We start from the raw sequence: 12,146 nt of genomic DNA on the forward strand, positions 1-12,146 counted from the left end.
TGGGGTCACAAAGAGTTGGACACGACTGAGCGACTGAACTGAAAGGAACTCTGATTGGTTGATAGTGAGGTAACAGGGTGCTGTCACATCACATTATCAATCCTTAGGTGCCAGAAGGTCAGGGGCTATGCACTCATGGTCATTAACTCCTTCCATTTAGCAGGGTGTTTAGTATCTATAAAACACCTCAGGAAGTATGCCATCAGATTCTATTATCTAGGTACTTATGGAGGAGCTAAAGCAGAGGAAGGGTCTATCCTCAGAAGGCGCTCAGTTATAATTTGATCTGTTGGCAGTTGGAAGCTACTAAGAATAATGCTGCTATAAATACTTCCATGTAAGTCTTGGTGTGAAAATACGTTTCATATCTCTTGAGATACCTAGGGGTGAAATTGCTGGGTCATCTGGTGAGTGTGTGTTTAACTTTCAAAGATACTGCCTGTTTTCTAAATGTACCGTTCGACTTTGCTTTTTTATGTTTCCACTAGTAGGGTGTTCCAGTTTCTCCACATCTTCTCCCACACTTGTTATTGTCAGGTTTTTACTGTAGTCATCTTCTCAGGTGTGAAGTACTGTATCACTTATATTTTCCTAAAGACTAACGATATTGAACACTTTCTACATATGATAGACAGTAAAAAAAAAAAAAAAACTGATATATACTACAATATGCATGAACCTTAGGGGAAAAAGATACTAAATGAAAGAAGAGGGACCCAAAAGACCACATATTATATGATTCTGTTTATGTGAATGTCCATAAAAGTGACAGCAAATAATTGGTTGCTTGGAGGCGGGAGTGGGAATTTCTGTATGGGCAAAAGGAAACTTTGTGATATTATGGAAATGTTGTACATCTGGTTTTTGGAGCTGATTGTACAACTCCATAAAATTGCTAAGAATGAAACTACCTGCACTATAGGTTAATTTTATGGTTTGTAAATTATACCTCAGTCATGCTGCAGAAAAACAATTTTAGAAAATTAATGCAGGAACTTCTCTAGTAGTCCAGTGGTTAAAAATCCGCCTTCCTATGTTGGGGACATTAGTTCGAACCAGGATCAGAGAACTAAGATCCCACATGCTGTGGAGCAGGTAAGCCTGTGCGCCACGACTAGTGAACCCACGAGCTCTGGAGTCCCTGCGCCAAAATGAAAGATCCTGTATGTCACAAGGAAGACCTCATGTGCTGCAACTAAGTCCTGATGCAGCAAAAATAATAAATAAATAGAAAACTGATGCATGGTTGAATTCTCAACAGATAACACTAGAGACAGAAATGAAAAATGAACAAAAATTCAGTGTAAGGTAACATACAGACACTGACTGCCCTGGAGGTGGGAGAACGTAGTGTAGTGAGGCTGGCAGTGAAGAAACTTGAATCTTATCACCTCCTGAAATAAAATTCACATTTTATAGCAAGACAAGAAAAATGTAACTTAAAAAATCTTTGTTCTTTGACATCTTTTGTCCTGATTCTGCATTGTGCGTCAGCCAAACCTTCCCCATTGACATAAATGGCTGCTCAGCCATAAAAGAACAATATTCTAGCATCAGGAAGACAACTCCTTGAAATAATATTCCTTCTTGATTTCATAAGGGATCACATGGTGTTTAGTTCTCGGTTATCTAAACTGTCAATAATACATCATTTGATGTACAGCCCTCTTTCTTCAAAAACATATAACTGTGCCTTGACTTTTAACAGGTAGAACAGTTCTCAGCTTTCTGAGATGTTTTGACCACATTATAAATACTCAGTTTTGGCTCGAACAAAATTTTCCATTTCTTTTCTAGATTGATTTAGTTACTCATCAACAATCTGTATGAGTTCCCCAGGGCTGCTGCAACAAAGTATCATAGACTAGATGGCTTAAAACAACAAATTTATTCTTGCACAGTTCTGGAGACCGGACGTTCAGTTAGGGCTTTTCAAAGTCAAGACTGAGGGCTCCAGAGGAAAATCTGTTTCATTCCTCTCTTGTGGTATTGCTAGCAACCCTTGGCATCCCTTGGTTTTTTTTTTTTTGTCACATGTCAGTTTATTGAGGAATTTGTGATGCTAAAGGTTAATTCTACTCGATTACTTTTCATGATGTCAAATAAATTCCAAAGGCTATATATAATCCATGATGTTTCCCAATTACTTTTCCCATATTCAGGAAACACAAAATTCAAAGAAATGTTTGAGTGAATCTGAAAATTGCCCTCATCCTATCTTTTTTCAAAAGGTGATAATTAAGGGTTCGGAAGTACAGCAGCAAGGAGGAAGGATGAAAGTGGGACATGAAGAAGGCAGATATTTTTGCTCAATTTCACTTTCAACGGTTCAAATCTAATTTTTTTTTTAACATGTTTTGCACCAAAAAAGGAATCAATACTTTTCATTCCACTCTTGTCAACTTTAGCCTGAGCCGTCTGAGCTGTGGTCATTTTGCTATTTTCCTTTACAGTCTTGAAGTCTTTGAAATTAAACCTAGTGTAATCTTCTTTTGACTTTACAGGCTCATCTGATAACTTTGCTTTCTCTGATGGAGGGTTCGGCACTGAAGCTGGAGGTTTTGGAAGCTTTAAATATTTAGATGTCATCACTTGTTTAGGGATATAATCAGATATCAGACCATGGGCATAACAAACATAATCCTCGTCTTTGTCACTGGAAACCTGGCCACCAGAGGAAAATGCAGTAGACTGTACCCAGGCACTGACATTTACCTTACTGGTTTTTAATGCTGCCATAGTCTGATTAACCTTTTTTTCTAACCATTTTAATGTCTTCTCTTTGCTGTACTTGCAGTATTTCTTCATATCTATTTCTTTTTCTTCTGTAATGTGTCAAAGTAACTTCTCAAGTTCAAGAAGTCTCAGCAACAAGATGCAATCTGGGAACATGTCATCCATCACAACTTGATCCAGGGGCTGAAACTTCCCCTCTTTATCGGCCTTTATAAGGTAGTGGAGAAGCAGAAACAGCGGGTCCACAGGTGTGGCAAAGTGAAGAAGACCTCCTGATGGAACTGATTCATTTATAAACCAAGAATGGGTTTTTTTCCTTGAAAACTTTTATTTCAAAAGCTGCAGTAGACACATATTGAACAAGTAAATGGCTCCTTCCCCTGAACATGGGTTAGCCAGTTTTACCAACACAAGCCTACTTTTCATCTTCTTTGAAGCATCCTTTAAATACTCTCTAATCCCGGCAACCGCTAATCTGTTTTCCATCTCAAAAATGTTGTCATTTTGAGAATGCAGGGAGCAGGAACACGTGCGGCCAGGCGTGAGCCCTGTCCCTGCTGTTGGCACCGCCGGTTATGCCGCTTATCTGCTTCCGGCAGCCTCAGGCCTCAGCCCTCAGTGGCCAATGGCGGGAGAAGGTCCCTTGGTTTTTTGATGTATGATTCCAGTCTCTGCTTCCATGGCCACGTGGCTTTCTCCCACCTCTGTCTCCTTTTTGTTTTTTAATTGAAGGGTAATTGCTTTATAGAATTTTGTTTTCTGTCAAAACAACATGAATCAGCCATAGGTGTACATATGTCCTAAGAACACTAGTCAGAGTAGGACTCACTCTAATGACCTTAATTTGCCTACATTTGCAATGACTCTGAGGCAAGAGATAGATGGGCCCCAGGCTCAGCAGCTGGAATTATTCCCTGTGGATACTCCAAAGTAGCAGGATTTAGAGAAGAGCTGAGCCCTGCCCAGATAAGAGACCTCGTATTTCTCATTCTCAAGGTCAGTGAGACCTTCCCAACTATACATGCACAGAAAAGTTCCTCGGAGGTCAAAAGGGAGAGGGCATCACCTCATGTAAGTGATAGCAACCTACCCATAGGCCTCTCCGCTAGAACCCATCTTGGCTAAGAGGTGTGTGCTCACACATGGGAGGCCCCTGAGATACACCAAGTATATACCTTGCTCTGCCTGGTATATACTCACTTCAGGCAAAGAAAGATGATTGGCCACATAAAAGCCAGAAGAAATGCCTCATAAAAGTGATTCCAATTACCATGAAGGTAACTGCTGCAGCCTAGAATTACGGCACTCTGGCTGGCAACTGAAATCCTGCTTCAAGCCGCTGCAGGATGAGAAAACTCCCTTTCCCAATAAGGTCACATTCACAAGTACTGGGGATGAGGACTTCAAAACGTCTTTTTAGGGGCCACAATTCAATACATAAAGTCAATCAGATAAAGGAAAAGGAGATAAAGCCTTAGGCCAGCTCAGGACGGAGTTAGAATTGAGTTTTGCAAAAAGCCAAAACTGGAGGAATGCCAGGACCTTAAGTCATCCTGGCATCTCTGCTGCCTGGAATAGGCCTGGCCCAGAGTATATATTTGGAGAAGGCAATGGCACCCCACTCCAGTAACTTTTGCCTGGAAAATCCCATGGATGGAGGAGCCTGGTGGGCTGCAATCCATGGGGTTGCTAAGAGTCAGACACGACTTCACTTTCACTTTTCACTTTCATGCATTGGAGAAGGAAATGGCAACCCACTCCAGTGTTCTTGCTCGGAGAATCCCAGGGATGGGGGAGCCTGGTGGGCTGCCATCTATGACTGCACAGAGTCGGACACGACTGAAGCGACTTAGCAGCAGCAGAGTATATATTATTATTAGCTCATTGGTTTAACTGAGAAATGGACAGAGTGAAGAGAGGAAGAGACTGAGGGAAGGTTGGAGAGAAGGCGTAAGACACAAGATATTCACTCCCTAGGTCATCACAGGCCACACCCGTCCTTCCTGTCTCACTGTAACTGGTGTGGGGAACTTTGCACATTCATATTCCCTCCCTGGGCCCTGTAGCCTCTTAAATTTGTGACTTTGGCCCCTGAAGTTGAGGGAGAGTTTGAGTGGGTCTCCCAGAACTCAATGGATCATCTTTTGTCCATTAGCCATCTCTGAGGTTTGTTTTCATTGCTTTTTAAATAAATGTGGGATAAGGTATTCCTTGCCCTCCATAGTCCCAGTTCAGGGTGCTCTAGTTAACATCATCGTATTAATAAGTTTCTTAATTTTATCTTTTATCATCAAATCATAATCTGTTTACTCAAACATTTGTAGCAACGGTAATGAGCTGCTCACGATATTGGGCACTGGGACATCTGGGCCTTTTGAATTGTCAGAAACCTTAACCCAAGTCCGCTTTCTTGCTGAGTCTGCAGGTCTCTGGCACTCTGTGCCCAAGCATATGTAAGGCGCATGTAGATCTCCCGGGAGACTTGTTAAAACACACAGTCCAATTGAACAGATGTGGGGCGACACCTGGGAGGGGAAGCCCATATTGACACCGAACGACAAGGATTCAAACTGCTAGGCCACGAAGAGTTATTCCACAACAGCAACCACAGTACCACAGTCGACCTCATACATCTGGCCAGGAGTGTTTTGCGCAGTTAAACCTAACGCGGAAAGCAGCATACCATGGAGGCAAGGCTCCCAGCGTCTCTGCCGGCAACCGCCCCTCCAGGCCTTCGCTGAGCCTCTATTGGCCACCCAACCAACGTGAGCGTCCCGTCACGTGGGGCCGCCGTCCAATCGCTGAACTCTCTCGATCTAGCCTGGTGTCTGTCGCGGCGAGCGCACACGTGGCAGGAAGGCCAAAGGCCGCTTGGGGTAAGGTGTGCGCCGCTGCCTTCCCCGACGGCTCCCCCGGATTCCAGCACCTCCTGCTGCCTGGAGCGATGTGCGCTGCTTCTGGGAAGTATTCAAGTTCCTGTGCACCCGGGGCACATTCGGTTCGCTGAAGCTGGCCTGTGGAAACAAGGTGGACCCCGGGACGCTGCTGCGGCGGGCTGGATAGTGGGGAATGCGGAGGAGGGGCGCTGCGGGCCTCGCGGGGCTGGAGTGGGGCTGGGGACGCCGGGAATCGCCTCATCCGCAGCCTGGCGCTGCAGATAACGGGAGCAGGAGAGTATACGTCGAATCGAAGTCGCCCAATCTTCATCCATTGTAGGTGGAAAGAGATTTCGGGGACTGAGGCTTGTTCTCTTAGCTGGAACGTAAAATCTGATCTCCTATTGGGATAGTCCGCTTTCGAGGAAGACACACACCTACCTGCACTGTCTTTCATTTTAAGCCCTTTTGCCTGAACACTACTTTCCACGTGACTCAAGGTGAGAAGCCTGTTGCCCATATCTCGCTGGTAAAAATCTTTCTGTCTTTGTACCAGGTCTTAGTTGCGGCATGGGGATTAGTTGCAGCAACTAAAAGGAAAAAAAAAAAAAAAAAAACCTTGGGAATTCGGGATATCTTCAGTAGAAGGGAAAACTGAACGAAACGTTTTGGACATTCCTCCGAAGCTGAGAATTCCGAAACTGGCTCCCCATGTCTGCAGAGGTGTCACTTTTTGCCTCTCGCATAAGGAGTCATAGGCCAGCTTCTCCTTGTTTCATTGTATCTGCGTACCCGGGGTTAGGCTGTGACCTGGACAGTAGGCAGTCTGATTCTTTAGATTTAAAGCTTATTTTGGACTAATCCAGTGGGAGCTGCTTGAGGTTAGTATCCTGTTGAGGTTAGTATCTTGCTTAAAGTTAGTATCTGTTGGGTGGAATCCTTGGAGTGAGTGAGTGACCATGATGAGCCAAGAGGATTTCTTGTCTTCTCAGTTGTGCACCAGGCCTTCATAAGCCTTTGTATGAACAGGCTGCCACTGGCACATAAAATAAGCAGGGTGACAAAATACAGCCTGTTATACTCCTTTCCCAGTTTTGAACCAGTCCTTGTTCCATGTCCAGTTTTGTTGCTTCTTGACCAACATACAGGTTTCTCAGGAGACAGGTAAGGTGGTCTGGTATTCCCATCTCTTTAAGAATTTTCCACAATTTTTTGTGAACCACATAAAGGCTTTAGTGTAGTCAGTGAAGCAGAAGTAGATGTTTTCCTTGAATTCTTTTCCTTTCTCTATGATACAACCAATGTTGGCAATTTGTTTATCTGGAAGTTCTTAGTTCATGAACTGCCAAAGCCTAGCTTGAAAGATTTTGAGCATAACCTTACTTGCATGTAAAATGAACGCAAATGTATAGTAGTTTGAGCATTCTTTGGCATTGCCCTTCTTTGGGATTGGAATGAAAACTGACCTTTCCCAGTCCTGTGGCCACTGCTGAGCTTTCCAAATTTGCTGACTTTCTGCATGCAGAACTTTAACAGCATCATTTTTTAGGATTTTAAATAGCTCAGCTGAAATTCCATCACCTCTCCTAACTTTGTTCATAGTAATGTTTCCTGAGGCCCACTTGACTTCACTGTCCAGGATGTCTGACTAGGTTAGTGACCACAGCGTCATGGTTATCTGGGTTATTAAGACCTTTTTTGTACAGTTCTTCTGTGTATTGTTGCCACCTCTTCTTAATATCTTCTGCTTCTGTTAGGTCCTTACCACTTCTGTCCTTTACTGTGTTCATCCTTGCATGAAATGTTCCCTTGGTAGCTCTAATTTTCTTGAAGAGATCTCTAGTCTTTCCCTTTCTATTGTTTTCCTCTATTTCTTTGCATTGTTCACTTAGGAAGGCTTTCTCATCTCTTCTTGCTATTCTCTGGAACTCTGCTTTCAGGTAGGTCTATTTTTCCCTTTTTCCTTTGTTTTTAACTTCTCTTCTTTCCTCAGCTATTTGTAAAGCTTCCTCAGACAACCACTTTGCCTTCTTGCATTTCTTTTTCCTTGGGATGATTTTGGTCACTGCCTCCTGTACAGTGTTATGGACCTCCATCCATAGTTCTTCAGAAACCCTATCAGCTCTAATCTCGTGATTATTTGTCACCTCCACTGTGTAATCATAAGGGATTTGATTTAGGTCATACCTTTATGGTCTAGTGGTTTTCCCTACTTTCTTCAGTTTAAGTCTGAATTTGGCAATCAGGAGTTCCTGATCTAGCCACAGTCAGGTCCAGGTCTTGTTTTTGCTGCAAGAATATAATCGATCTGATTTCAGTATTGACCATCTGGAGATGTCCATGTGTAGAGTCATCTCTTGTGTTGTTGGAAGAGAGTGTTTGTTATGACCCAGTGTGTTCTCTTGGCAAAACTGTTAACCTTTGCCCTGCTTCATTTTGTACTCCAAGGACAAACTTGCCTGTTACTCCAGGTATCTCTTGACTTCCTACTGTTGCATTCCAGTCCCCTATAATGAAAAGGAAATCTTTTTTGGGGTGTTAGTTCTAGAAGGTCTTCTAGGTCTTCATAGTATCATTCCCCTTCAGCTTCTTTGGTGTTAGTGGTTGGGGCATAGACTTAGATTACTGTGATGTTGAGTGGTTTGTGTCTTATCTCATGTGAATGTCAGTCAAAATCGTCTGTTTGTTGCCTGCACCCTCATTCCTTGAGTAGCTTCAAGTGTAATGCTCACCCAACTCCAACCCCTCGGGGCTTCCCTGGTTGTCTGAGAGCCCTCTCAGCTCTCCTGAGCCTGACGGCTGGACTCGGGTCTCCTTCCGTGTTCCCTGCAAAAGAGAGGACCATCTTAGCCATCAGGCTGGGGATGACAAGGGTCGTCCCCAGGCGGGCCCCTCCTCCCCATGCATTTGGCACGCCATTGCTCTCCTCCACCGCTTGCTGCAGTTGACAGAGGAGCTTTCTAGGGCTCTTTTGTGGCTCCTAGTGACTGGGCTCCTGTCCAGCCCACCTCTCCAGCTTCTCCCTTGCTGCCTCCCTCACACTCCTGCTCACCATGCTTGAGTTTCCCCCACGTCTGCATCTGAGCAGTTGTTGAGTCCACTCCTGTCATCCCACCTCCATGCTTTTGTGCTTTTTCTTTTGCCTTGGGTTCCCTTCCCCTTCCCCTCTCCCTGGAAACCTCCTGGTCATTCTTCCAAACCCCCAGGGAACTATATGCTGCTTTTTCTGAGCTCCCACAGGGACCAAGGCCACGCTGTGATATACAGACTTGATAAGCCCCACTTTGACACATTGAATCCTCCAGGTTGGATCTCCATGCAGTCCAAGGGACTCTCAAGAGTCTTCTCCAGCACCACAGTTCAAAAGCATCAGTTCTTCAGCGCTCAGCTTTCTTTATAGTCCAGCTCTCACATCCATACATGACCACTGGAAAAACCATAGCCTTGACTAGACGGACCTTTGTTGGCAAAGTAATGTCTCTGCTTTTTAATATGCTGTCTAGGTTGGTCGTAACTTTTCTTCCAAGGAGCATCTTTTAATTTCATGGCTGCAGTCACCAACTGCAGTGATTTTGGAGTCTCCAAAATAAAGTCTGCCACTGTTTCCACTGTTTCCCCATCCATTTGCCATGAAGTGATGGCACCAGATGCCATGATCTTCGTTTTCTGAATGTTGAGTTTTAAGCCAACTTTTTCACTCCCCTCTTTCACTTTCATCCAAAGGCTCTTTGGTTCTTTGCTTTTTGCCATAAGGGTGGTGTCATCTGCATATCTGAGGTTATTGATATTTCTCCCAGCTATCTTGATTCCAGCTTGTGCTTCATCTAATCCAGCATTTCTCATGATGTACTCTGCATATAAGTTAAATAAGCAGGGTGACAATATACAGCCTTGACATACTTCTTTCCCGATTTGGAACCAGTCTATTGTTCCATGTCCAGTTCTAACTGTTGCTTCTTGACCTGCATACAGATTTCTCAGGAGGCAGGTCAGGTGGTCTGGTATTCCCATCACTTTAAGAATTTTCCACAGTTTGTTGTAATCCACATAGTCAAAGGTTTTGGCATAGTCAATAAAGCAGAAGTAGATGTTTTTCTGGAACTCTCTTGCTTTTACGATGATCCAGTAGATGTTGGCAATTTGATCTCTGGTTCCTCTGCCTTTTCTAAAACCAGCTTGAACATCTGGAAGTTCACGGTTCAAGTACTGCTGAAGCCTGGCTTGGAGAATTTTGAGCATCACTTTGCTAGCATGTGAGATGAGTACAATTGTGCGGTAGTTTGAGCATTCTTTGACATTGCCTTTCTTTGGGATTGGAAAGAAGACTGACCTTTTCCAGTCCTGTGGCCACTGCTGAGTTTTCCAAACCTGCTGGTATGTTGAGTGCAGCACTTTCACAGCGTCACCTTTTAGGATCTGAAATAGCTCACCTGGAATTCCATTACCTTCACTAGCTTTGTTCGTAATGATGCTTCCTAAGGCCCGCTTGACTTCGCATTCCAGGATGTCTGACTCTAAGTGAGTGATCACACCATCATTATCTGGGTCGTGAAGATGTTTTTGTATAGTTCTTCTTTGTATTCTTTACACCTCTTCTTAATATCTTCTGCTTCTGTTAGGTCCATGCCATTTCTGTCCTTTATTGAGCCCATCTTTGCATGAAATGTTGCCTTGGTATCTCTAATTTTCTTTAAGAGATCTCTAGTGTTTCCCATTCTATTGTTTGCCTCTATTTCTTTGCACTGATCACTGAGGAAGGCTTTCTTATCTCTCCTTGCTATTCTTTGGAACTCTGCATTCAAATGGGAATATTGTTCCTTTTCTCCTTTGCATTTCACTTCTCTTCTTTTCACAGCTATTTGTAAGGCCTCCTCAGACAACCATTTTGCCTTTTTGCATTTCTTTTTCTTGGGAATGGTCTTGATCCCTGCCTCCTGTACAATGTTACGAACCTCCATCCATAGTTCATTAGGCACTCTGTCTATCAGATCTAATCCCATGAATCTATTTGTCACTTCCACTGTATAATTAAAAGAGATTTGATTTAGGTCATGCCTGAATGGTCTAGTGGTTTTCCCTATTTTCTTTAAGTCTGAATTTGGCAATAAGGAGTTCGTGATCTGAGCCACAGTCAGCTCCTGGTCTTGTTTTTGCTGATTGTATAGAGCTCCTCCATCTTGGGCTGCAAAGAATACAATCAGTCTGATTTTGATATTGACTATCTGATTATGTCCATGTGTAGAGTCTTCTCTTGTGTTGTTGGAAGAGGGTGTTTGCTATGACCAGTGTGTTCTCTTGGCAAAACTCTGTTAGCCTTTGCCCTGCTTCATTCTGTACTCCAAGGCCAAATTTGCCTGTTACTCCAGGTATCTCTTGACTTCCTACTTTTGCATTCCAGTCCCCTATAATGAAAAGGAGATGCTCTTTTTAGGGATGAGGAAACTAAGTCTCAGAGAAGTTGAGTGATTTGCCCAAGGTCACACAGATAATGAATGCCCAAATCACTAGGTCAGCCCAAGTCTGTGTGGCTCCAGGGTTTGGTGCTCTTAATCGCTGTAACTATCCTGCTTCCCTCATCAGCACATTAAAGCCCTGGAGAGGTCCTGTGGAAGAGGATCCTGTTTTACATTTTCTACTAGCATTCTTCAGGTCTCAGAACTCTTGTTCACCAGTTACCTCCTACCCCTTTGAGGGTCCCTGATGCTCCCAGGTACAATCTTCAGGTCTCCCTGATCTCACCTGACCCCATTATTGTACCAATGAAGAAGATGAAGGCCATGCAGAGCTCTGCAGTGTGTGGTCACACGTATGGGTCAGGCGCCCAACCAAGGCCAGACGTGAAGAGTGCTGAGAGTTGGCCTCCCTGAGCAGTTCGTGGAAAGGGCAAAAAGTCGATCTCAGAGTGTTGTCCTGAGGAGACCCTACCTCCTATCCAGACATCTGCTGGATACCTAAGGATGGTTGGTGCTGACCCAGACCCTCTCACTCTCAATGTAACAGGTGTGCCTGCAGAAGACCATAGGATACAATGAGATGTTTCTCTCAGATGAAGATTAGTCATTTTTCAAAGCACAGAGAGATACATGTCTCCATCTAAGGAGATGGGGAACTGTTCACTGGGTCTCCTCATTTCAGAGGTATGTTATCTGGATAAGAGGATGAACTGTTTATCTGTATTTGTCTTTCTGCTGTGCACCCTGGATGATCAATAGAACCTTGCCCTGGAACTGACAATTAAATGTCCAGTTTCAACAGCCCGCAGCCTGATAGATCAGTATTACTTTTTTTTTTCTGGTTTTAGAATTTTATTTATTTCTCACTTAATGTGTATAATTCAGTAGTTTGTTATTATATTTACATACTTATCAGCCATCACCACTGTCTAATTCCAGACCATCTTATCACCACAAAAGAAAAATTCCCCAGCATACCACAGCTAAAGATCCCACATGCCGCCGTGAAGGTCAAAAATTCTGTGTGCCACAACAGCCAAATAAATAAATACTAAAAAATATAGAATGACATAAAATGCCA

General features: G+C 43.6%; 1 pseudogene; it reads right to left on the reverse strand.

Annotated features, from left to right (window-relative positions):
• Positions 1–2,016: 2,016 nt before the first annotated feature.
• Positions 2,017–5,467, reverse strand: LOC133235136 (ribonuclease H2 subunit B-like; annotated as a pseudogene).
• Between the last annotated feature and the right edge of the window lie 6,679 nt (positions 5,468–12,146).

The sequence above is a fragment of the Bos javanicus genome, chromosome 22 (assembly GCF_032452875.1).
Source record: "Bos javanicus breed banteng chromosome 22, ARS-OSU_banteng_1.0, whole genome shotgun sequence".
Taxonomy (NCBI): Eukaryota; Metazoa; Chordata; class Mammalia; order Artiodactyla; family Bovidae; genus Bos; species Bos javanicus.